Here is a 26,853-nt window from a genome sequence, read left to right as displayed (position 1 = left end):
GCCACATCTGCGGCACTTGCAGTGGCATTGGGAGCGGTGCATTATGGGCAGCTATCCCAGCATGCAAATGACTGCAACATGCTTTTCAATTTGAGGAGGGGTGGAGTGTGACAGGGAGTGTGTTGTGTGTATGTGGGAGGAGAGAGAGTGGGTTTTGGGGGGCTGAGAGCATGTCAGCATGCTGTCTTGTAAGTTCAGACAGCAGCAGACCCACCCTCCCGCCCTCGCCTCTCTCTCACACACAGCATTCCACAGTAATGGCTTGCATGCCAGCTGTCAGAAATAGAGCTTTGAAAGGGCATTTCCGCATTCCTACAGGAGTTCAAAACAATGACAAGAGTGGCCACTCGACTTAAGGGAGTATGGGACATATCCGGAGGTCAATCAGAGCGCAGTAAGTAAGGGTATGGCTACACTTGCAGCTGTACAGCGCTGGGAGTTACAGCTGTCTTCGTACAGCTGTGTAGGGAAAGCGCTGCAGTGCGGCCACACTGACAGCTACCAGCGCTGCAATGTGGCCATATTTGCAGCATTTGCAGCGCTGTTGTGAGTGGTGAATAGGCATTCTGGGAAACCTCCGAATACCTCTGGAGGCCAATTACAGCGCTTTTGGTGGCCACACTGGCGGAGCAGCGCTGCATCACCAGCACTGCAATTGCTATACCGCAGGCAGAGCAGGAGTACAGCCAGCGCTGCAGCTAGGGAGATGCAATGCTGTATGTGCCTTGCAAGTGTGGACGGTGAGTAAGTTGCAGCGCTGTAAACCCACCACCAGAGCTGCAACTCTCCAGTGTAGCCAAGGCCCAACGCAACACCTCATTTGCACTGACGCCAGTGCATTGTAGCCAAGGTGCAGCAAACGATATTCCTCTCGCTGAGTCGGACTACCAGCAGCTCTGTAGCCGCAGAGACAGAGTGCTCTACGTGCCGTGCCAGCATGGACGGGGAGTGAGCTAGTGTGCCCAGGGCTCCTTTATTGTGCAGTAACTCACAGCTGTAGCCAAGCCCTTTGATCCAAACTATCCATCAGTTCCACTGGGACTCCACCTCCTGACTAATCATGCTGGGGGCTCTGCCTGTCTCCTGCCCTCAGGACCCTGAGCCACCACCATCACCTGGGAACCCCGACCAGTTCAAGCTTCAGGGAGCGGTGAGATCCCCCTCTTTCTCTCTCTCTGTTTTCCTCTCTACCTTAGGTATTAACCTTCAATAATGTATGTTATGTTGGTTTAGGCTCTCCTGGTGTGGTTATCACTATTATTCAACAAATAACTTTTATGGTTAAGCTGGTTGCTTCTCTCGCTCTTGCTGAACCTTACTCTTTTGTGTTTCTAGCTTCCCCCATTTACTCAACAGCAACGCTTCTTTCACCTGAGCTAAAGATCCCTGCAGCTCAGGTGAAAGTTTGCTCATCAAGTAGATTACTACCAGTATAATTGTGATGTGTGAGTGGGGAAAGGGACGTGCCGAATCTGGGACACACAAGGGTGGCAATTGAAAGTGCTGCTTGATCCAGCCCATTGAGTCCAGGGACATATAAGTGGGGGTCAGCTTGAAAGTGCTGACTGACCCGGTCCACTCAGACTTGCTCTGTTAATGTATGTGTGTGTGTTCATCTGGTTCCGGGGCTGGAGAAACCCTGCCATAGGGAACCTAGGTATTGCAGGATAACTCCATTGGGAGGGGACTTACATAAGAGAGAAGTAAAGCTCCGTATGAAAACACATGTGGCCAGGGCCGGTGCTACCATTTAGGCAGCCTAGGCAATCGCCTAGGGCGCCAGGATTAATCAGGGGGCAGCATTTTGCCGGGGGAGCGGCAGGCAGGCATGCCTGCGGAAGGTCCTTTGGTGGAGCTGCCGCAGTCATGCCTGCGGACGGTCGGCTGCTCCCGCGGCTCCGGTGGACCTCCCGCAGGCATGACTGCGGTAGCTCCACCGGAGCCCCGGGATCAGCGCGGGGGGCAGCAAAATGGCTGTGCGCCTAGGGCGCGAGAAACCCTAGCGCCGGTCCTGCATGTGACACAAGCAGTACATAGATAGAATTACAGGACCAGCCCACCCCGACCCTCTCCCAAGAGTAACCTGAATAAATGAGCATTCCCCTAAGTAACCGGCAGATCTGGTAACAATCATGGGTCAAAGCGAGTCCACATGCAGAGAAGCCACAATGCTACATCCTTCCCCTCCACATTAACATATCAGCATTCAGTATGGCCATTCCCTTTTGACCTTCAAAAAAAAAAAAAAAACAACAAAAAACAAAACACAACACCACTGAAGGCTACTTATGGATTAATAGATTCCAAGGCCAGAAAGGACCATGGTGATCACTTAGTCTGTCCCCTGTATAACATAGGCCTTCAAACTTTCCCCAAAATAACTCCTAGAACATACCTTTTAGAAGAACATCCAATCTTGATTTAAAAATTCCCAATGATCAAGAATCCACCATGACCCTTGGAAAATTGTTCCAATGGTTAATTATTCTCACTGTTAAAAATGGACATCTTATTTGCATTCTGAATTCCAGCCACTAGATCGTGTAATAACTTTCTTTGTTAGATGGATTAAGTATTTGTTCCTCGTGTAGGGACTCCGACTGTAATCAAGTCACCCCACAATCATTTCTTTGCCAAGCTAAACAGTTCGAGCTCCTTGAATCTAACACATGTTTTCTAATCTTTTGTTCATTCTTGAAGCTCTTCTCTGAACCCTCTCCAATTTATCAACACCTTTTTGAATTGTGGCCACCAGACCTGGACATAGCATTCCAGCAGTGATTGCACCAGTGACAAATACAAAGGTAAAATTACTTCTCTGCATCTAGTCAAGATTCCCATTTATGCATCCAAGTATTGCATTAGTCCTTTTGGCCACAGCATCACACTGGGAGCTCATATTCAGCTGATTATCAATCATGACTCCCAAATCTTGTTCTCATAGAATCTCAGGGTTGGAAGGGACCTCAGAGGTCATCTAGTCCAACCCGCTGCTCAAAGCAGGACCAATCCCCAGACAGATTTTTGCCCCAGATCCCTAAATGGCCCCCTCAAGTATTGATCTCACAACTGTGGATTTAGCAGGCCAATGCTCAAACCACTGAGCTATCCCTCCCCGCAAACCACTAAGCCATTGCTTCCCAGAACAGAGTCCCGTATCATATAATCAGGGCTTTGGAGCTGTGCTCCGGCTCCAGGCAAAATCTGCAGCTCCACTGCTCTGGAGCTGCTCCTGCATATAAGTACAGCTTGCATTCTTTGTTCCCAGATGTATATATCTAGCCATATTAAAATGCATATTGTTTGCTTGAGCCAACCTTACCAAGCTATCCAAATCACTCTGTATCAGTGACCTGTACTCTTTAATATTTACCATTCCCCCATTTTGTGGTGTCATCTGCAAACTTTACCAGTGATAATTTTATGTTTTCTTCCAGGTCAATAGTATATAGGACCAAGAACTGGACCTTGTGTGGCCCCACCAGAAATGCACCTCTTCAATGATGCTTCCACATTTACAATTACATTTTGAGACCTATCAGTTAGCCAGCTTTTAATCCATTTAATGCGTGTCATGTTAATTTTATATAATTTGAGTTTTTTTAAATCAAAATGTCATATGGTACCACATCAATTCCTCACAGAAGTCTAAGTATATTACATCAACACTATTACATGTATCAAACTTGTAAGCTCATCAAAAAAAGATACCAAGTTAATTTGACAGATCTATTTTCCACAAATCCATGTTGACAGGTATTATAATTAATGCCATCCTTTAATTCTTTATTAACTGAGTCCTGTGTCAGCCACTCCATTATCTTGCCTTGGATTGATGTCAGACTGACAAGCCTACAAATTACCTGGGTCATCCTGGTTAACCTTTTTAAATATTGGCACAACATTAGCTGTCTTCCAGTCTTCTAACTTCCCGAGTATTCCAAGTCTTACTAAAAATCAACATCTATGTTGCAGCAAGCCCCTCAGCCAAGTCTTTTAAAACTCTTGGATGCAAGTTATCCAGATCTGCAAATTTAAAAATGTCTGACTTTAATAGCTTCTGTTTCATATCCTCCAGAGACACACCTGGAATTGAAAGAGTCTTACCATATGACTACATCATCTTTTTCTCCCAAATACAGAACAGAAATATGTACTGAACACTTCTGCTTTTTCTGCATATACTTAATTCTGAGGGTACTATAGGGAGACCCCACTTGGGATACTGTACTCAGTTCTGGTCTCCTCCATCCCAGAAAGATAGTGACAAATTAGAGGGAGCTCAGAGAAGAGGTACAGAGAAGCTCAGTTGGCTGGAGGGGTTAAGTACTGGGGATTGATTCAAACAGTAAAATCCACTGGCCTCACTGAAGCCATGACTGAGGGAGGACCTAAAAACTCTCTGCAAGTGTCTGAGATGCAAAAACCCCAATGGGAGAGAAATTTGTGGGGGGGGGGGATAAGTGGAGAGAACTAGAAGGAAAGGGGTGAGATGAGCCAAGGAAAATCTACACAGAAAAATCTACACAGAAACTGTCCTATAGCACTGAGGCATCTGAAGGCTGTGAGAGCCATCTCCATACCAGAATAGACTATAGCCCTATTGCTTGGATATTGAGAAGCAGGAACCCTACAAAATGGAACATGAAGAACAGTCCTGCCCTAGTCCCTAGACTTTGGGTTGGGGGAAATCTGATGGAGTGTTCCTATACTAAGTTCTGTGATTCTAAGTTTTCATGGTCTCCCTAGTCACAGCACAGTCAATGTTTGAAGTTGGCCTCATCCTGCTTAAATGGGTACCTGAGCCCCGGGAGACGAGTATCAAAGCAAAGATCAACTTTGGGTTGTTGGATATCCCCAAAATCTCTGCTGACAGTTCTGAGTTGGCAATCAGCCAGGACTCAATGACCAGAAACATGAAGCCTGTCAGCCCTTGTTAACCAGAGACCTGTCATCACCCAACCAGCACCTAAAGCTGGAGAGGGACAGATGCCCTCCACGATACCGTACATTAACTGGAATGATCTCACTAGTGATTTTATGAAGAAGGTGCAGGTACCTCTCACTTGTATGGCACATCCAAAGCTGTACCTGCCTGTTACTTGGTTGTCAACACTAGGAGATTAAACAGAAAAAAAAAAAACAAACAAACAAAAAAAAAAAACACTTTTCCCTCTGAGCTCCTGAGAGCCCAAATCCCACTCATTAAGGGCCACCAGAGGAAAAGCTGGAGACTCAATGTATGAACGTCCCTCGTTCGGCAATCAAGGTTAGGCCATAGTAGCCTCTCAGGAAGGGCCTGTAAAGGTGATGGTTCCAGTTACAGCTATGCCACAGATGTTTGTCAACAGATATCTTCTCTGGAGAACACAGTCATGATCATCCACCATCAGAAAGCACCGTCACTACGTAACAGAGCAATCCTGGCCTAAATCTTGATTGCCCATCAGGAAATATCCCCTGGTAATGAGTTAACCTGGTCAGGTCACAGTTGTCCATCATGCAGTTACCCACTATGTAATGGGTTTCACTCAGCATTAGGTCACAGCTGCCCACCAGGCAAAAGGAAGCTCTGTGGAAGATAGTGTGCAAAGGGCACAAATTATTGGGCAATGTTTTTTTGAATAACCATGTCCTAACCCTAAATGAAACCATCAGCCATAAAGAGACCACATGGGATACAATCATGTTCTAAACCTGGGAATAACTGTCACCTTTAGACAGGTTGCCTAATGAAAAACTATGATTTAATCTCTGGATACCATAATCCCTCAAGGCACTTGGGACAGCAGTAGCCTAGGCAAGTGAAACAGTAGCCTACAGAAGCACTTCTAGACTAGAAATTGTGATATAACCTTGAATAACCATCATCCACATGAAGCACTGTTTGACAACCTGTGGGCAAAACCACTGCACGTAACAAAAGTGCTCAAGGCACAAACATGGCCTGCCCCTTAACTAGTGAAAACACTAACACATGAACCCAGTGTCATAAGAATAACTAGGATGTTTCCCTAGTGAGTACGTGTGGAATCAGTTTATTGAAAGCTTATATAAAGGCACAACTGTGGTCTATCTCAGGATAAAACTATTACTGAAGGAGGAACTGTCTGATGGAAAATCCTGGATAAATTTGCAGATGATACAAAGATTGGTGGAGTAATAAATAATGGTAAGGACAGATAGATCAGATACAGAGCAATCTGGATTACTTGGTAAAATGGGTTCGTGAATTTTAATACAGCCAAATGGAAGGTCATACATCAAGGAACAAAGAATGCAGGTTACACTCACAGGAAGGGAGACTGTATCCTGGGAAGCATTGACTCTGAAAAGGTCTTGTGGGTCATGGTGGATAACAAACTGAACATGAGCTCCCAGTGCAATGCTATGGCTAAGACAGCTAGTGAAATCCATGGATGTATGAACAGAAGAATATTGAGTAGCAGTAGGGAGATGCTATTAATTCTGTTTACAGCACTGGTGAGATCACTAGTGGAATCCTTGTTCAGTTCTCATGCCCACACTTCAAAAGGGATGTTGAGACACTGGAAAGGATTCAGAAAAATAATTATAAAAAAGATTTTAGGTCGGGAAAACCTGCCTTATAAAGAGAGAGACTTAAGAAGCTCAATCTATTTAGTTTATCAAAAAGGTTAAAAAGCGACTTGATCACAGTCTGTAAGTACCTACACGGCAAGAAGATTTTTGAAAGCAAAGGGCCCTTTTACGTAGCAGACTAGATCCAACTGCTGGAAGCTGAAGCTTCAAATAGGAAATAAGATGCACATTTTTAACAGTCAGGGTAATTAACCGCTGAAACAGTTTACTAAGGAGTGTGGTGGATTCTTCATCACTTGAAATCTTTAAATGAAGACAGAATATTTATCTAAAAGATACACTCTAGTTCCACCAGAAGTTATGGTCTTCATGAAGGAATCACTGGGTGAGTTCTATGCTCTTTGCTCGGCAACTGAGGGGTCATATTATATGGTCATAATGTTCCACTCAAGCTTTAAAATCCATCTAACAAAAAAATCAGGAGGTATCCTTGAAGAAATCTCAGTTCTCAAAGGCAGCTTGTAAGGCAAAGAATCATTGTAGCCTGAAATCTCCCAGCTAGACTGATCTCTGACAAATGACATCACCTGGGCAATGAACGTGGGGGAAGAGTGGCAACACTTGCCTGCCCTCCCTCAGCAAAACCCAACTGGGATATTATTAGCTAAAACTGCCCAAAGACGACAAAGTAGTTACCCTTGTGTTTACCGGGAGAAAATATGGTCCCATTCCAATCCATCCAAAAAACAAAAAAACACAAAAACATTCTCTCATCAGAGACAGTAACAAACAGCTGCACCCACAAGACCCTACAATAACAAATTATTGTAGTCAGAAGAAACCCCTTTCAAATGACATGTCTTCATTGTGGAGTTAACCTAGGCTCTTATTCAGGTGTTACCTCTAAGCCCACTCCTACCCACAAACAAACCCCTCCTCACCCAAGATTAGTGGTGCTTTTAACCTGAGCTATTTGGCCCAGCTGGGGGTACAGCTAATACCCAAGTGAGACTTTCACCTGAGCTGGTAATCCATCCACTTTGCCATGACTCAGGATGCAGGCTAAATCACTTGAGAGCCTACAGTCCTCCAGTGCCTTCCCATAATTCCTCCTGTACGCAGAAGAGAAGATGAGTTCTCCCACAATTCACTGGGAAAGAATCATAGAGCAGTTCAACTTACTGCAGCACAAAAAAATCCTAGGATGTGCCCCCAGAAGTCCTAGCAACACATATGGATGCATGCAGTTCCATTGAGCACACAGTAACAAAGATACAGCTTGGCAACGTATCTGCTCACACCCAGGCTAGGCCGACTGGGAGGAGATCACGTGGGTTAACTCTGCAGTGAAGATAACCGGAAAGTGGCCCAGGAGCTGTTTAAGAACACTTTCTCATAGGCACTTTCTATTTTAATCATAATCAGAGTATTTGACTTTCCCCTCAGGCTATTAGCCTTTAAGAATTTTATAAAGGGTTGATATTTTGTACTTATTTTTTGGCTGTTGAAAAGGTAAAAACTAAGTTACTGTTTCACTGGTAAAATTCCACCTTAAGAAAATGCAGCAAAGATGAAGTGATAAATACATGAAAAATATTTTGCATTTCTAGGGTACCTTGTAGCTGAGGATCTGATGATACTAAACCGAAAGGGGTTGCAAAACCCGCAGAGGACAACAGAGTAGTTCATATGACAAAGAGAGATTAGAGACATGGGCAGGAAATAACAAAACCTGGACAAATCCAGCTAACATATTGAGGGGAAATAATCTGAAACCCAGATTCTCAATGGAAAGTAGATGCCTGGAGAGCAGAAGCAACAAAAAGACACCAGAGAAAAAGACGAATCACACAGAAATTTGCAATGGGACAGAGCTGGAAAAAGTGATCAGTGCAATACTGAGGACTGCATATTATACTGATATAGTTATGCTGGTATAACCCCACATGTGGACACTCATATTCCAGAATAAAAGTGTCTATATGGGGAGTTATTCCAGTATAACTATGCCACTAAATTTCCAATGTAATTCCATGTAGACAATCCCTAAGTTAAGGACATAAGAATCATCTATCAGTATCTGAGGGGAGGGGAATTACTACAGTAGAAGAGGATCAGCACGTTTTATCATTAGGATGCATGATATTTAATTTGCAAATGTCTGAGTGAGTTTTATTGCTTTGGGTGACAGCCTTAGCATTGAATGTTCCTTCACAGCCCTATTGAAAAGCTCAGTCAAGAATTCAAACAAACAATTTCCCAGAGATCACAAATGGAAAAGGGGTTCTTCTACTGAGAAAGACCAGATCATCCAGTCAGGGAACAGAGCAAGCAAGTCACTAATAACCAACGGTTGACATTTATTCACACAAATGAGTCATTATACAATCACAAGAAACATGAAAATAATTACTTGAGCAAGGAATATTCACAAGAAGAAAGTGAAATTCCTTAAATAAATTAATCTCAGTTAATAATTTGACCATCTCCATCCACAACCCAACTGTGATAATGGGTTGCAGCATGGCTTCACCCACTTGCTTAAATTACAGATATGTCTTCCAGGGATAATGAAGAAATATCTGGATAAGGGTAAAAGGTTGCATAACCAGAGCAGGACAGAAGAGCTTTTATTAGTCATAAAGCAATGAACAACCTCATAGTAATAGTATGGGCAGCTCAACAGTCAGCAGAGACCAAACCATTCACAACACAAAGAGAAACATGATAAATAACATTAAGAAACTGGCCAACACAACAGCAACTCAATGGCCATCATAAAAGACAATCCATATGTGACTCAACAGTATGCAGCGATAATGCATAGTTTTGCAATGGTGACCAAATGCTCAAAACTACAGAAACCCACTGGGCAACACCGACCAACACAACCACAAACTAATGGAACACAGAACAAAACAAACATGGTGGCCCACCTGCAGATAAAACAGTGAGGACACCATGGGAAACATAGTGATCAATTCCAGGACCAACAGCAACTGAATAACCAACGTAACAAGCAAGATGACCATGGCCAAGTGGAATGGACCACAAAGGCCAGACTGATGACAACCCACTTGCAGGCCAGTTGTCTGCACTCTGGTGCCCTGGCAGCAACCTACTGGTTTTTCTTGGAAGAATTTTAGAGTAGTGGGCTGGTGGTGGGTCCCCACCATGGTGGAGTGGGAAGATGGGGATTGAGTAAACCTTCTTCCTGAGCCTATTCCCCTGAACAGATCATATGGGAATCACCAGGACTCCGAAGAGAACCAAAAATTATTTCTGTCTCTCCCCAAACTGCACCTGGAAAGGAACCAACAGCTCAGAGCCAATTCTGGGAAAGGAATTTGCCAAGATGAGCCGGGGATGATCTGAGGGGGGCAGGAGAAGGTGGAGACACCCCAGTAATACAACACGTTTGCCTGGGGCTTTTCCAGCGTTGCTCTTGCACGGCGTCGGGTTGCACGTTCAGAACCCTCCCCACCCCGCTGTAGCCCGTACCCAGCTGCCCCGCATCCCGGCTCCCCCAAGCCCAACTTTCCCCTGGCGGCGGCGAGGACGGGGCTGGCTCCAGCAAGGGACCCGGAGGGTGACGTCACGTCGTGAGAGCTCTGGCCCCCCGCGGCGTGGGAGGAGACTGGGCAGACCCCCAGACCCGAAGCAGCCCCCCCGCCCCCTCCCCCTACTGGGGGGGGCGCGCAGGGAGCGCAACCGCGCCGGGCAAGACAGCGGGGATCCTGCCAGCAGGGACCGCCGCGCTCTGCCACAGCCCCCCGGGGCTGCAGGACCCTGCCCCCCGCCGGAGCAGGCAGCGCCGCACGGGCACGGCCTGGGCTGGCACCGGCGGGGTTAAGCAGCGGTCCTGCCTCCCCCCGCCGCCCCCCCAGCCTTGCCCCTCGCCCCCCCCAAGCCAGGGGCCGACACGCGTGGGGAGGGGGGGACGCGAGAGAGAGACAATGACAGGCGGGGGCAGGCGCAGCCCGAGCAGGCGCGGGACTCACCGCAAGCTCCCGGGAGCAGGTCGACTGGGGCCGCGGGGTGGGGGGAAGGGCCCTAAATACGCCCCTTTCCTCCGTCCGCCTCCTGGCTCCGTGGCCCCGGGCTGCTGAGGCGGCGGCCGCTGGAGCAGCGATGGCCGCGGGGCCTTGGAGCAGCGCAGCCCCCCGCGTTCAAACGCCGCCCAGCCCGCCCCGCCGCTCGCCCATCGCTCCGGCGGCGGCCGCCCTTAGCCGCCTCCCATTTCCGAAGCGCCCCCCGCCGGCTGCCGCCCCCGCCGTCACCTCCAGCTAGACAAAATGTTTCTCTTCCGAGCCCGGCGCGAGCGGGCGGGGGGAGCGCGTGAGAGCAGCGCCGGGGAGGGGGTGGGGGGAGGAGGAGAAAGAGGGGCGAGGGAGACGGCTGGAAAGAGGGAGCGCGGGGGGAGCTGGAGCGGGGGCGAGCCTCAGCGGGGGGCGCGTGCTCAGGGGGCGGCAGTAGGCCCTGGCCACGCGGGCTCGTCCCGCAGGTTAGTTGTGGGCTGCGAGCGCCCCGAGTCCCTCTCCAAACTCCCCCCAAAACAGACCCCCAGGAGAGGCAGAGGGGAGCGACCCAAGAGTGGCCCCTGCAGTCAGTCAGTGTACTAGAGGGAGAGGGGGACTCAGTCAGAGGCTCCACAGAAAGTTGGGGGGGGGCAAAGATAATATCAGGAATCATCTGAACATCTTTGTCTCTCTGAGCCACAGACCCCCTCCCCTGAGAGCCTGCATCTGAAATCAGGTGACATGGATGGTGTCCCACTCCTTTCCTGGCTCCCTCCTCTCCCCAAATCTGTCTCGCTCCACTCCCCTTTCTTTCCCCAGTTTCCTGCGATTTCTCCTCCCTTCCCACTCCCCAATACAAAGGAATGGGAGAAGCCTGGAGTTTTTTTTGGCAAGACAGACCCAGGAGCAACCGAATCTGAGAGAAAAGTGAGGGAAGAAATGGATTGGATCTCTCAGGAACTGGAGTGCTGAACAATCCCGTGTTCCTGAAGCAGGAGAGAGAGTAGGCCTCCATGTAGCTCCAGGACAAGGGGTGGGGCTTGAGAGCAAAGACCCCCATGTATCTCTGAGAGGGGGCTGGCCTAGAAGGGAGTAAAGCAAGCCAGAGAGGTATAGATGGGACTGCAGTTCCTAAGAGTTTTACTCAAAACTTACTAATAATGTATCTCCCATTCCTTAAGCACCAAAGAAATCCTAAGAATTCAGCTGCGACGGAAATGCAGCCACTTCTGGGGCAGTAGGTTGCAGCTATTTAACGCTAAAAAATAAGGAGAATCTTATATATGATGGACACTGTACAGTGAATGTAAAGAGGCAGAAACAACCTACATTGAGATTTGGCCAGGACCATGGGGATAACAAGCCGATGACTGAGAAAAGTGACGGGATCCTTAGGACCCCAAGAGCCAAGATTAGGGCTTCATGTTTTTTTAAACACCACCACTCTCTGCATTCCAGCATACATCCTAGCACAAGGCCATGGCCCAGGAGTCATTACTGAGGGCAGAATGCCCCATGCCAAATCACCCACATTGCTCCTTGTAGCGTACCACCCCCTGTAAACTGGAGAGCCATTTCTGTCCTTACTGAGGCAAAGGAAAGCACCCCTTACTGATTCATGGACACCACTTTGCAGCATAGCATCATCCAGCAGCATACTAAGTATTGGTAGGGCCCTACCGAATTCACAGTCCATTTTGGTCAATTTCATGCTCATAGGATTTTAAAAATCATAAATTTCATGATTTCAGCTATTTAAATCTGAAATTTCAGTGTTGTAATTGTAGGTGTCCTGACCCAAAAAGGAGTTGTGTGGAAGGGGGGTGTCCGCAAGGTTATTGTAGGAGGGGTGGGGGTTGCAGTACTCCTACCCTTCTTCACTGCTGCTGGCAGCAGTGCTACCTTCAGATAGGGTGACCAGATAGCAAGTGTGAAAAACTGGGACAGGGCTGGGGGGTAATAAGAGCCTATATAAGAAAAAGCCCTAAATATCAGGACTGTCCCTATAAAATTGGAACATCTGGTCACCCCACCTTCAGAGCTGGGCAGCTGGAGAGCAGTGGCTGCTGACCAGGAGCCCAGCTCTGATGGCAGAGCCACCTTCAGCAGCTGCACAGAAGCAAGGGTGGCATGGTATGGTATTGCCACCCTTACTTCTGTGCTGCTGGTGTTGGTGGGATACTGCCTTCAGAGCTGGGTGCCCAGCAAACAGCTGCCACTCTCTGGCCTCCCAGTTCTGAAGTCAGTGCAGAAGTAAGGGTGGCAATACTGCAAGCCCCCTAAAATAACCTGGTGACCCCCCTGCAACTCTCTCTTGGGTCAGGAGTCCTAATTTGAGAAACACTGGTCTCCTCCTGTGAAATCTGTATGGTAAAAGTACACAAAAGATCAGATTTCACAGGGGAAGACCAGATTTCACAGTCCATGACACATTTTTCATGGCTGTAAATTTGATAGAGCCCTATGTATTGGGATCAGTACTGACTGGTGGGGAAGGGGGGAAGCAGGATTTGTCCCCTATTGAGCGTCTCATACCACTCCTTGAAGCATCCATAGTGTGCCTTGGGTAGGGATTCTTTCCAAATACCTTAGTCCTGTGTCTGTGCGAGCTGGCCAAGGCTCCATGCCTGGCCTTTGCTTTTGCCAGTCTGGATCTAATCAGCATGCAGAGTCCGCCTGAAGGATTACACAAGCTGCACACACTTCAATTGCTCACACAACTCCCTCCCCCCTACAACCCATCTTTCCCTCCTGTAGCCTGCCCCATCCCCCTTTCCCAGTTACCAAGCAACGGCACAAAGGGAGAGTCTAGCGTGGAGGCCAAGAGAGGGCCCTGAGCCCTGCAAGAATGGATGAGAGTGTAACCCAATCGCAGTCTTTCCACCTGAGAATGAGGGGGAGCAAGAGAGATGAACAGCAAGAGAGACAGATAGACACACATAGAATGCAATGAAAATGCCGAACAGCAACAGGGCCAAATAGCTGAATGCCCTAGAAAATGTGAGATGCTAACCCAAAATTATAAACCCACAAAGTGAACAGGTGTGAAAACACATTTGTGACATCCATAATAAACCTATTATAGGCCTTATTTAAGCCTCTTTATAATCTATCATTTTGGCTTGGAGCATTCCATAGGCCTCAAACAATGCCAAATTTATTCTGATTGCAAAGAAAAAGAAGTTCTGTAAAGTCTGAACAAAAGATTTTTAAATTACAATTAAAAAATTACCCTGAATTTTAAAAAATTGGAATTTTATCTAATGTTTCGTGTCCCTCTAGCTCAAAAATGGCAGCTTACTGCCCCTTCAAACTATCCACAGAGTTCAGTGCCATTGAAAATACATGCACCAGCTACATTTAGAGATCAAAAGTTGTGATTAATTAAGTAGCTAATTAATTTTGGTTTGACGTGTAGAGGTTTAATTCTGCTCACACTGGTGCCACTTGGTGATTTCAGTCCTTATCTATGCTGGAAGCAGGACAAGGTATTGTGTGTGTGTGCATGTATGTGTAAGAGAAAGTGTGCACATGATCAAGAAAACATAATGCCCTTAATTGGTTGGTTTAAGTTTTGAAGTTAAGGGTGCTCCTATATTCAGCACCTAACAGCTGCTTTAGCACACATGTAGGAGCCTTTATTTCTGGAACTGCTTCATAAGAATTCCAGTCCTGTTACTAGTATTTTATTACATTTAAAAAAATATGTTAAAAGAACATTAAGGTTGCAAAGCCAAGACCTCAACAGTTAAGAAATGCTAGAATTAAGTTTGCCTGTAACCTTAATTCAGCACCCTTGTGTGTATACATTATGATATGATCTTAATTAATGATCACAAACTATTTTTTCCACAGGATCCATGGTGCACACTGAATGGGTAACTAGTCAATATTTCTTTTTATCTGCATCATTCAAAGTGTGGCCCCAGGCCTCATTTACTGCCCAGCACCCAAATCCTGCACTAAATACAGAATTATTAATTTTGTCATTGGCATTTCTATGGTGCTGGTCACCAGAATACCTGAGTGCTTCACAAACAATAACGAACTCCTCCTCACAACACCTCTGTAAGGTAGGGAGCTATTCCCCCATTTTACACAAGGAGAACTCAGGATCAGAAAGAATAAGGCCAAACGTACACTGATGTATTTTCATGCTTGAACTCTAATTTTAGGTGACCAACTTGAAAAAGACGGTTACTCACCTTTGTAACTGTTGTTCCTCAAGATGTGTTGCTCATATCCATTCCAGTTAGGTGTGTGCGCCGCGCGTGCACATTCGTCGGAAAACTTTTACCCTAGCAACTCAGTGGGCCGGCAGGTCGCCCCCTAGAGTGGCGCCACCATGGCGCTCGATATATACTCCTGCCGGCCCACCCGCTCCTCAGTTCCTTCTTGCCGGCTACTCTGACAGTGGGGAAGGAGGGCGGGTGTGGAATGGATATGAGCAACACATCTCGAAGAACAACAGTTACAAAGGTGAGTAACCGTCTTTTCTTCTTCGAGTGATTGCTCATATCCATTCCAGTTAGGTGAATCCCAAGCCTTACAAAGGCGGTGGGGTCGGAGTGAAATGTGGCAGAATGAAAACTGCTGAGCCAGAGGCTACAGCCTCTCTTGACTGTTGAACCAGGGCATACTGCGAAGCAAAGGTATGGACCGAGGACCAATGGAGCTTCGCGACAGATCTCGTGGGTAGAAACACGAGCCAGCAAGGCGGCAGATGAAGCCTGAGCCCTGGTAGAATGCACGGTGATGTGGCTTGGGGAAATATGAGCCAAATCATAACAAGTGGGGATGTCCGCCATCACCCAAGATGAGATCCTCTGAGAGGAAAACAAGCAAGCCCTCCCTGTGGCCCGCTACCGGGACAGAGCTGGGGCACCTTAGGAAATGGTTCTGTCAGCACAATATAATGCGAGCACTCCACAGATGTCCAAGGAGTGCAATGGTTGTGCCCATTGCGTTGAGCTGTGGGTAACATGAAAGGCCGAAACCACCTTAGGGAGGAAAGCCGGGTGCGGTCATAACTGCACCTTGTCTTTGTGAAACCTAATGTACGGCGGAACCACCGTAAGAGCTCTGAGCTCGGAGACCCGTCTGGCCAAGACTAGGTTGAGGTCCCAGGTTGGGGCTGGGCGGCGCACCCGAGGGTGCAAGCGCTCCAAGCCCTTGAGGGGCCTCGAACCCATAGAGCGTGAGTACACGGAACGTCCACCTTAGCCTGCTGGAAGGTAGAGATGGCTGCTGAGCGTATCCTCAGCGATGATACCGCCAGGTCCTGCCGCTGAAGGCCAGAGGCAGGCCAAATAGAGGGAGATCGAGACCTCAGCAGGAGCAAGATTGAGCGTATTGCAGCTGTAGAAGAAACGCTTCTCCCTGGCCCGGTACGTTGAGCAGGTGGAAGGCTGCCTGTCACCCCCGACTCAGGTACGCAGCAGCCACCGTGAGGCGAAGAGGCTGCAGGTCCGAGTGACGAAGCCTGTCGTTGCCCTGAATGATGAGGTCTGGGTGGGGTGGAAGGGTAATTGGGTCTGTTACTAACAGGCCGAGCAACGTGGTATATCAGTGCTGCCTGGACCACTCTGTAGTGATCATGATGATGCGCGCTCTGCCCCTGCGGAGTTTGAGCAGGACCTAATGAACCAGTGGGAACAGTGGGAAGGCATAATGCAGTTGGCCTTTCCACGGCATCAGGAACGCGTCCAAGATCGATTCCGAGGAGAGACCCTGGAAGGAGCAGAACACCTGGCATTTCCTGCTCTCGCGGTGAGCGAACAGGTCTGTGTGAGGAAACATCTCCACTTCCGGAAAGCAGGACGCCTCACATGGGGCAGAGTGATTACTCGTAAGACAGGAAAGACCTGCTGAGTCAAAGAGTTAAGACGTTCCGAACGCCTGGGAGAAAGGACGTCGCCAGCTCAATCGAGTGTGCCATGCAAAAGACCCGGAAATGGATGGCCTCCTGACAAAAAAGGGGGGAGGACTATGTCCCTCCCTGGATACTTATGAAGCACATGGCCGTTGTGTTGGCTGTAAACACCGAGATACAACGGCCTCGCAGCTGCCGCTGGAACCCCTGGCATGCCAGGCGGACTACTCTCATTTTTGGGGCATTGATGAGGAATGCCAGCTCCCTAGAAGACCAAAGGCCTTAAGCTCAGAGGTGACCATGAGCACTCGAGCAGAGAGATGATGCGTCCGTCGTCAGGGGCAGTGAGGGCTGGGGCGGATGAAACCGCATCCCTGTTCACACCAAGGAGGGAGTTAGCCACCACTCTAGGGAGCCTAAGGTGTTCGAGGGAACGGTGACTACCATGACCATTGGCTCCCTGTCCGGGCGGTACGCCGAGGTGGGCCGGACTTGGAGAGGACGGAGGCGGAGCTTGGCGTGTTTGGTTACAAACTTGCGGGCAACCATGGACCCAAGAGACTGAGACAAGAACGAGCTGAGGTCGTTGGGAAAGCCTTCAGACCTCAGATGATTGTTGCCATCGCCTAAAACCGCAGTTGTGATAAGCAGGCTCCGGCTAGGTAGGAGACCAGGATAGCCCCTAGGAAGCCCAACCTCTGTGTGGGAACCAGAGTGGATTGCTCTATAGTAATCATCAGGCCTTGACCTGTGAATAAGACCGTGACGATGCCCACGCGCTGAGTGGTCTGTGTCTCAGAGTCTCCTCGGATAAGCGAATCGTCCAGATACGGAAAAACGCATATCCGACATCAGCGACGGTAGGCGGCGACTATGGCCGTAAACCAGGAGTATTGACAGTTGGATATAAAGCGGAGGCATCTCCTGTGCGGAGGGAAGATGGCATTGCGAAAGTACGCGTCCTTCATATCCAGGGCGGCATAGTAGCCCCCAGGAGGCAAGGATGGAATAATGGTTCCCAGGGATACCATGCAGAACTTCAACCTTATCCTATACCGGTTGAGTCCGTGCAGGACCAGGAAGGTCTGGGACCTGCGTTCGAGTGGGGGACTAGGGCATAACGGGAGTAAAACCCCTTGCCCCTTTCGTCCGCTGAAGGGGGACAGGGCTGGAGCAAATTAAAGGTGGTACCTATGCTCCATCGTGCGCAGGACCCAGCGATCTGAAAGTAACCGAGGCCACGCCAGGAGAAAGCGGGATCCCGGCCTGTGACTGGTACACCGCCCTCAGGCGAACCTTGGAAGGTTCGTCTTTGGTCCCAGTGGTAATTGCGAGGGACCTTGACTTTGGCTCTTTAGGGGTCCTGACGTTCGTCTGCGACCACCTTGGCCTTGCCGTTTGCCAGAGTTCTGCCTCTGGCTAGGTACAGAGTATGGCGGCTGGGGCCAGAAAGGCCTGCGTTTGGTCGCTGGCGTATGCATGCTGAGAGAGCGCATTAGGACCCTATTGTCCATCAGGCTTCGCAGCCTGGGGCTGTCTCTGCCGCGAAGAGGCCTTTACCAGCAAAGGGTAAATCCTGAATGGCATATTGCAGCTCCGGCCGGAGGTATGAAATCTGAAGCCATGAAATGCACCTCATGGCGACACCCAAGGCCAGAGTCCTGGCCGCAGAGTCTGCTGCGTCCAACGAGGCCTGGAGGGATGCTCTGGGAACCTTCTTTTCCCCCGTCCTCCAAGACGGCAGCGAACTCCTCGTGGGAGTTTTGAGGGAGAAACTCCTTCACCCAGGTGCTATAATTATCGCAGCTAAGCAAGGCTTGTTGCTTTGCTACCCAGAGCTGCAGGGCCTCTGCAGAGTACACCTGGCGGCCAAGCAGGTTCATTCGCCAAGCCTCTTTCGGCTTCGGGGCTGGCGCCCGCTGGCCATCATATCAGAATCGTGGTCCTGAGCATAAAATCTGCGCATATGGGATGACACGGATGCGTGTCCGGACGGCCATGGAGGTACTAAAAGAAGGCACAGGCAGAGTCTCTGACTCATTCGGACCTTGCCCAACTCGGCACCGGGGACCGGCACCGGGAGGCGTATCGGTACCTGGAACGAGATCCAGACCCGCAACCAGAACGGTGCCGGGAGGTCGACCGAGATCTCGAGGCTCGGGGAGAGACTACAGGAGTCAAGGCACCTGCCGCGGTGCCGGGAGTCGGAACGGTGCCGATAGCGGGTCGGCGAACGGGATACCGACCGGTGCAGCGAGTGCGACCAGTACCGATGAGGAAAACAGCACCGGGACTGCCAGTGGTGTCCGGCGTGCCGACAGGACTTGGAGTGTCTGCGGGACCGTGATCATGAACGGTGCCGCTCTGCTGTGCTGACAGAGGATGGTCACCTGAAGAGACTGTATTACCCGCACCGGCGGTGTCGGGGTCAGGCAGCATCGACTCTGTCATGGCACTGAGAGCCCTCGCCGTTGGTAACGTCTCCGGCGTGGAGGGAACAGCAGGCTCAACCACAGTGCATACTGGGGAGCTGTCAGGCACCGGATTCGACGGCCCTCGTGGGACCGGGATCAACGGTACCGAGGTCGTCAGAGCTTCGGTAGGCGTCGGTGCCGGGCGATCCGAGTTAGATAAGCTGTCTGGCTGCGGTGCCGTCAGCACGGAAGCAGCAGGAGCAATAAGCTTAACCACGGCGCGTGCCGGGGAGCCGTCGGGCACCGGATTCGATAGCCCTTGTGGGACTGGAATCGACGGTGCCGACGTTGTCGGTGCCTCAGAGGCGTCGGTGCCGGGCAATCCGACTTAGACTAGCCCTCTGGCTGCGGTGCCGTTGGCACGGAAGCAGCAGGAGCAGTCACTCAACCACGGCGCGTGCCGGGGAGCCGTCAGGCACCGGATTCTACGGCCCTTGTGGGACCGGGATCGACGTTGCCGACGTCGTCGGTGCCATAGCAGGTGTCGGTGCCGGGCGATCCAACTTAGACGAGCTCTCTGGCTGCGGTGCCGTTGGCACGGAAGCAGCAGGAGCAGTAGCTCAACCACGGCGCATGCCGGGAGCCGTCAGGCACCGGATTCTACGGCCCTTGTGGGACCGGGATCGACGGTGCCAGAAGTCGTCGTGCCGCAGCAGGTGTCGGTGCCGGGCGATCCGACTTAGACGAGCCCTCTGGCTGCGGTGTCGCTGGCACGGAAGCAGCAGGAGCAGTAGCTCAACCACGGCGCGTGCCGGGGAGCCGTCAGGCACCGGAATCTACGGCCCTTGTGGGACCGGGATCGACGGTGCCGATGTCATCGGTGCCGTAGCAGGTGTCGGTGCCGGGTGATCCGACTTAGACGAGCTCTCTGGCTGCGGTGCCGCTGGCACGGAAGCAGCAGGAGCAGTAGCTCAACCACGGCGCGTGCCGGGGAGCCGTCAGGCACCGGATTCTACGGCCCTCGTGGGACCGGGATCGACGGTTGCCGATGTCGTCGGTGCCGGGCGATCCGTCTTAGACGAGCTCTCTGGCTGCGGTGCAGTTGGCACGGAAGCAGCAGGAGCAGTAAGCTCTACCACGGCGCGTGCCGGGGAGCTGCCAGGCACCGGATTCAGTGGTCCTGGGGGACTGGAATCGACGGTGCCGATGTCATCGGTGCCTCTGCAGGTGTCGGTGCCGGGTAATCCAACTTAGACGAGCTCTCTGGCTGCGATGCAGGTGGCACGGAAGCAGCAGGAGCAGGGGGCTCAACTACGGCGCATGCCGGGGAGCCGTTAGGCACCAGCAGGAATCATAGGCTTTCTCGACCTCGGAAGAAGGGCGGTGCCGAGTCGACATCGGTGCCGAAAGGCCTTGGTAGTACCAGCGGGGTCCGGTGCCGAGGAGGCGCTTCTGCCCACCGCTTGAACATCGCTCGGCGCCCAAGGTGGAGGGATAAGTGAAAGTCCCGCACCTTTTTGTTCTCGGCTTAAAAGCCTTGCAAATGGGGCACTTAGCTGTCAAGTGTGATTCCCTGAGGCACTTCAAACAGGAGTCGTGTAGATCTCCCTTCGGCCGGCGGCTTCTGGCAGGCCGGGCCCATTTAAAACCCGGAGAGCCATGCATGGGCTCCGGCACCGGATCATGGAAGGGGCTACTTCCTGAACCCCGCTAACTAAACTAACCATATTAGCAAAGAAAACACGTATAACTATACAATATATATATATAAAAGGGTTATAACTGCATATACGAGAACTACGAGTAGCTAGGGAAGTGGAGGTCAGCTAAGCCGCGCTCCACTGTTCCAACGACCGACACGGGCGGTAAGAAGGAACTGAGGAGCAGGTGGGCCGGCAGGAGTATATATCGAGCGCCATGGTGGCGCCACTCTAGGAGGCGACCTGCCGGCCCACTGAGTTGCTAGGGTAAAAGTTTTCCGACGAATGTGCACGCGCGGCGCACACACCTAACTGGAATGGATATGAGCAATCACTCGAAGAAGAACACATAGGTCCTGATTTTTCAGCATACTTAGCATTGTATACCGCTTCCTATGTACAGAGCACAGCTCCCATTGATCTCAGTTGCATTTACTTCCAACTTCTGCCACAAATGAGGCAGGAAGCCTATAGACAACTGCCTCATTCGCTATAAACCCCTGATTAATTCCCTGAACACCATCCATTTCATGCACTGAATGAGACAGGAGTCCTGCAGAAAACAGCATATGATTTTGTAATTAAAGACTGTATTATAGCGTATACACACAAGGGGATTTAATGCAACCTTAATACTGGCATATCCTAACTTCTGAGTGCTTGACTTTGAAATCCTAATTTTCTGTTAACATAGTATTTTAAAAAAGTAATGTATTATTAATATAATATTATTTATATTGTGGTACCACCTAGAGGTCGCAATCATGGATCAAAGTCCCATTTCACAAACAAATAAAACAACGTCTATGCCCCAGAAAGCTCACAATCTGTGTTTATGACAAGACACAATATGTGGTTAAGCACACAAATTGGGGTGGGATTCACTGGCGACAGATAACTATAAAGATGCATTTGCATAAGTGATTAGCCCTGGCTTTGCAGTTTTGTGTGGCTTATCATGGAGAAGTGGTAGTTTCTCCAAGTAAGGCTGATTTTTTGGCCAGAGGAGAGGAGACTGCTATGTGGAGGCATGGCAAGGAGCTGAAGGGTTGTGGAGCTAGAGAGGGACTTTCCAGGGGTCTAGTTTTGGAAGGAGGAACCCATTGGCAGCATGACTGGAGGAGACATGATGGGGAACAAAGAGGGAACTCTCAGCTCACAAACTAAGGAGGTTCGCTGACTAAGGATGCTGGCTAAGGCTGCAGCCAGCCTCCTTGAATTGGTCCTATTGGCATCGCCCGCCCACTTCTAAAGGGCCTCCCCTCAGCCTAAGGGGAGGATCCACAGGTCTGGGACACCAATTAATTACAGGGGGCAACTAATGAAAAAACAGGTTCGGGAGTGAGGTTATAGGGCTAAATGAAGGGAACCTGATGGGGACACCGAGCAGAGAACCCCGGACAACGCCCACTGCTCCTCAAAGGCGTCAAGGGAGCAGTGGACTCCGCCCAGAGGAACTCTGCCTGGATGCGTGAACAGACGGAGGAATGGAAATAGGCCCTACAGTCACAGGAAATCCCGTCGGCCAACCTCCTCTCCCTGGTGTTGTAGATGGCCAGTTTGGCCAGGGCCAAGACGAGGCTGAGAAGGAGATCCCGTGACTTTGTGGGGCCACGGATGGGGAGCGTGTAGATAAAAAGGTGAGAGGAAAAGTGCAACCAAAAACGCAAGAAAATATTCAGGAGGAGCCGGAACAGGGGCTGCAACCTGGCGCACTCCAAATAAATGTGCGCCAAGGTCTCCTTCTCACCACAGAAAGGGCAGGTGCTAGGGACAGACGTGAACCGCGCCAAGTACACGCCCGTGCTCACGGCCCCGTGAAGGAGCCACCAACTGATATCCCCGGCAGGCCTTGGGACCAGGGCAGAGTACAAGCTGGCCCACCGGGGCCTCTTTTAATTGATGTTAGAAAGTCCTACTGTGGATGCAATGTAACACAAGTGGCTTGTGTGGGTGTCAAACAACCAACTGAAGCACAAATGCTGAATGCTCTAGTGCAGACAAGGCCCTCAGCTGGACTTACTGTAAAGTGGGAGTAATGACACTAACTCATCATTGTGAAGAGCTTTGAAATCTACTGGTATGTGAAAAAGCATTATTAGCTACATTTTTTTCAAGATGGGTAATAACACACAGAGATGCTGAATGATGCCTCCAGAGGTGTATTGAGGAGTAGGCCCTGTTATAGAACAAAAGCTCTGTGTTCTAGTCATGGGTATGTCATAACAGATAGGTAAGGGTTAATGTCTCTTTCACCTGAAGCACTAACCAGAGGACCAATCAGGAAACCGGATTTTTTTCAACTTTGGGTGGAGGGAATTTTGTGTCTGAGGTCTTTGTTTTCTGTCTGCCTGCTTTCTCTGAGCTTTGGAGAAGTAGTTCTGTTTTCTAATCTTCTGTTTCTAAGTGTAAGGACAAAGAGATCAGTAGTAAGTTATATGGTTTCTTTCTTTGGTATTTGCATGAATAGAAGTGCTGGAGTGCTTTGATTGTATTCTTTTTGAATAAGGCTGTTTATTCAATATTCTTTTAAGCAATTAACCCTGTATTGTGTCACCTTAATACAGAGAGACCATTTGTATGTATTTTTCTTTCTCTTTATATAAAGCTTTCTTTTTAAGACCTGTTGAAGTTTTCTTTACCTGGGAAATTTCAGGAAAATTGAGTCTGTACTCACCAGGGAATTGGTGGGAGAAAGAATCATGGGGGAGATCTGTTGTGTGTTAAATTTGCTAGCCTGATTTTGCATTCCCTCTGGGGGAATAGGAAAGTTCCTTTTGTTTCCAGGACTGGGAACAGAGAGGGGGAGTCACTCTGTTTGGATTCACAGAGCTTGTGTCTGTGTATCTCTCCAGGAGCACCTGGAGGGGGGAAGGGAAAAAGGATTATTTCCCTTTGGTTTGAGACTCAAGGGATTTGGGTCTTGGGGGTCCCCAGGGAAGGTTTTTCAGGGGGACCAGAGTGCCCCAAAACACTCTAATTTTTTGGGTGGTGGGCAGCAAGTACCAGGTCCAAGCTGGTAACTAAGCCTTGGAGGTTTTCATGCTAAACCCCGATATTTTGGACGCTAAGGTCCAAATCTGGGACTAAGGTTATGACAGGGTATGATATTTAACATGCTATCATTTTCTAGCACTTTTCTGCACATGATTTTCTAGCATTCCAAAGGAAGGTATCCTGTGTTGTACACATAGATTGAGTGTGTGCCTTTTTGTCAGGTATGGATTGAATAAAGCAGGGATCACACTTCACTTGATGCATGTGAAAATACTTCCAGGGTAGCAGCTTAGTCAATATGTTCCAGATTTGAGAATATTTAGTTTATCTCCTTTTTCCTAGAAAACCTAGAAAAAATAAACATAAAAATAACCTATGCTAAGAGGGTGCTAAACTTGCCCAGAGAAGCACTGAAAAATCAGGAAATGTGAGAGTTCCTGTGCACCCCCTCATATATGTCCATTTACATTGCTGTCTTTAATTATATGATCATATGATCAGATCATAGACAACTTCTGAAATAATAGTGTTGCTCTTGGCTGAGTGGAAGGCTGAAATGAAGGCCTTGTGGGGGTGTGGCGGCATTTGGATGAGAAATCAAGGAGATGGTAATCCTTGGCGAATCTGTTTATTTACAGAAACATACACAAAGTCTTGTTTGCCTGAGGAGCAGTAGCAACATAAAGCACACAGGGAGTTTCCTTGCTGGAAAATCCCCCAGTGAGCCCCCCTACCAGCCAGCTAGGTGCCCAACAGGAAAGGCTGCCTCTCTGTCTCTGCTTCCTCAGGTTCACACAAACCCACTTCTCCTGTTTTACTCGAACTCTGTCTACAACCAACCCTTAGCCGCTATATTAGTAATATCTAGGGTAACCCTGTAGCTCCACACAACCATAGAGCCTACATGCTTTGACCAGGGGGCTTGGGCCATTTGGCTCATAAATTTAAAACCCCTTTAACGCGTTATCTCCTCTATCCACCCTTTCAATACCTTGACAACTCTTAATGGTGGCCCATTACAATATCATATAGTTTATTTTTTATAGTCTTTGGCCTTCAGCACCAAACCACAAACTCCTATACCTGATGGTATCCAGTATCTCATAGAAGTTGCCCAGCCCATAATAGTTGGGGCCTTGTCAGTACCTCTCCTGTGTATATCCCAAGGGCTGTAGGGGGGTTAAGATAAGAGCTCCTCCTCTTCTTTGGTCATGTTGTTCTACAGGAGATCAGTTCCACTGCTGCCCAACCCTTAAAGTGTGAGAAAAAAATAAAAAAAATAATAAAAACAGTAAGAAGTATGATATTATAGGGAGGCAGTAGCTATGCCCTATGATAAGGTTGATTTTGAGACAACTCCCTCCATCCACACTCTCACACAAGCAGATACACACACTTATGAGTGAGAAAACCATTTTTCATGCTTCCAGTTTTCAGATTAAATTTTGTTCTGAAAATGTCTGCTAAACAGAGCAAATATATTTTGAGATTAAGCAATTTACAATGCTTCCTTTTTAAAAATGTTATGAAAAGTCTGCCATCTCTTGTATGCCTCAGTCCTGGACTGAAATAACAGTACACCACAATATTCTGAGAAACATTGATATTGGCTTGTGCAACAGGCAATTTTCAAGGGCAGAAATAATAAATTATTTATGATATTACTATTAAATGTAAACTAGAAATGAATCTGTATCATTGAGGCTGATAGCAAAAAGAAAAAAAACAGAGGAAGTATATAGTCTAGGATACCCCTCCCAATGAGGAATTATTTCAGCAATGACTAAAGCAAAAATATTGAGGCAATGTATTCTTGTACATACTGTGCGCTCACTGACAAATCCTTTCATTTAAAAATCAGAGATGCTGAGGTGATATATTGCTTGTGTGTAGTGTGTTCCCATTGACAAGTGTTTTTCAGAACCTTCATTGGCATACTGGGGTGATGTATTGCTTGTGAACATGATCTTCGCTAACAATTCTTTCCACAAACAATTCAGTGCCTGCTGTTATTACCTTGGACCAACATGGCCCAGTCCACTAATTCAATAATTTGGTGATATATCCCATCGCATGGATTTAGTTTTTTTCCCAAACATATCTTCATTTACCTACACAAAAGAAAAAAATGAAAACGAATGACAGGAAAAGAAAACAAAACAAAACCTAGGAAATTCCCAAACTAAGAAACTGTGGAAAAAAACAGCTCAGGTGCTAAGCAACATCACATTATTTACAAAGCTAGGCACTTAAAGCAAGGAAATGAACAGTGGAGTGCCCCCATAATAAATTAACATATTACTCATATCTGATGCAAGAAATCCATATTTAATCATAAACAACATTAACTATGATTCTAAATAATTACCATTTTCATCAGTTATCTAAAAGTATAAACACAATACAAAACTCTCCTGAAAAAGACACAAATTATATGCATATGCATTACTGATATACTGATCTGCCTCACCAAGTTTTCATGCAAACATAATTTGACTATATATCAAAATGCTATGTTTGCCATATTAAACTACACATAAAACATCATTATCAAAGACACGCACACATACCTGTGCCAATATACTCCAGTCTAGCAGTCTTCTGATATTCCAGTCCTTCCCAACTCATTTGCAGATGCACCTCAGTCCGACCTGCAGCCCCTTCAATTTCAGCCCCTCAACACACACACTCCACTCAGTTGATACCCCTCATTTCTGTACAGTAAGACTGCCCTTTAGCACACTTCAGTACCTTGCTCACCCTGCCAAACTCACTGACAGATGACTAAATAAGGCAATTTAGCAATTCTGCCATTCTCCTGTTTGAGCTCTGTCCTTGGACATTACTGCCCTCTCATGGGAGATCCGCAGTCAAACATCCTCCTCTTCAACCTCCTCTCCCCTACCTGCTGAAGAGATACACATTTTGAGAAAAGGAGAGGAGAGGGAGACAGGAAAATGGAGCTTTAACCAAGGTGATTTCTGAACTACAGTTCCCAGAATGCTTCTTGTTAGCCCCAAATGTGGCCTCACAAATGGTGTCAGATTGCACATTCCCATATCAGTAGGTGGTGCTCAACCTTCTGAGGCAATGAGGGTACTGTACTGTAGCTGGCTCATACTAGGGCTACACTGCAAGCATTACAATGACAAAGCTGCAACACTGATGTCAGGAGCCTGCTATTTAACCCAGACCATGAGATACCTATATAGCATCCCTAGCCTTCCTGCCATAGCATCATGCTTAACTATGGCTTCTGACCAACAGCCTTAGTGTTAAAGGCCTATATC

General features: G+C 48.5%; 1 protein-coding gene across 3 annotated transcripts in view; it reads right to left on the bottom strand.

Moving 5' to 3' along the window:
* Positions 1-26,490, bottom strand: part of ATN1 (atrophin 1) — a 67,105-nt gene extending 40,615 nt beyond the window's left edge. For 2 of the 3 annotated variants that reach the window (XM_030535993.1, XM_030536010.1), the window contains exon 1: positions 10,563-10,734. The gene's annotated coding sequence lies outside the window, so the exon portion shown is untranslated. Of the gene's footprint in view, positions 1-10,562; positions 10,735-24,709; positions 24,815-26,133 lie in introns of those variants that run through there. The other variant, XM_030536003.1, reaches the window with a different exon arrangement.
* Positions 26,491-26,853: the final 363 nt, after the last annotated feature.

The sequence above is a fragment of the Gopherus evgoodei genome, chromosome 1, assembly GCF_007399415.2.
Source record: "Gopherus evgoodei ecotype Sinaloan lineage chromosome 1, rGopEvg1_v1.p, whole genome shotgun sequence".
Taxonomy (NCBI): Eukaryota; Metazoa; Chordata; order Testudines; family Testudinidae; genus Gopherus; species Gopherus evgoodei.
This window is presented reverse-complemented; position numbering and strand designations above follow the sequence as displayed.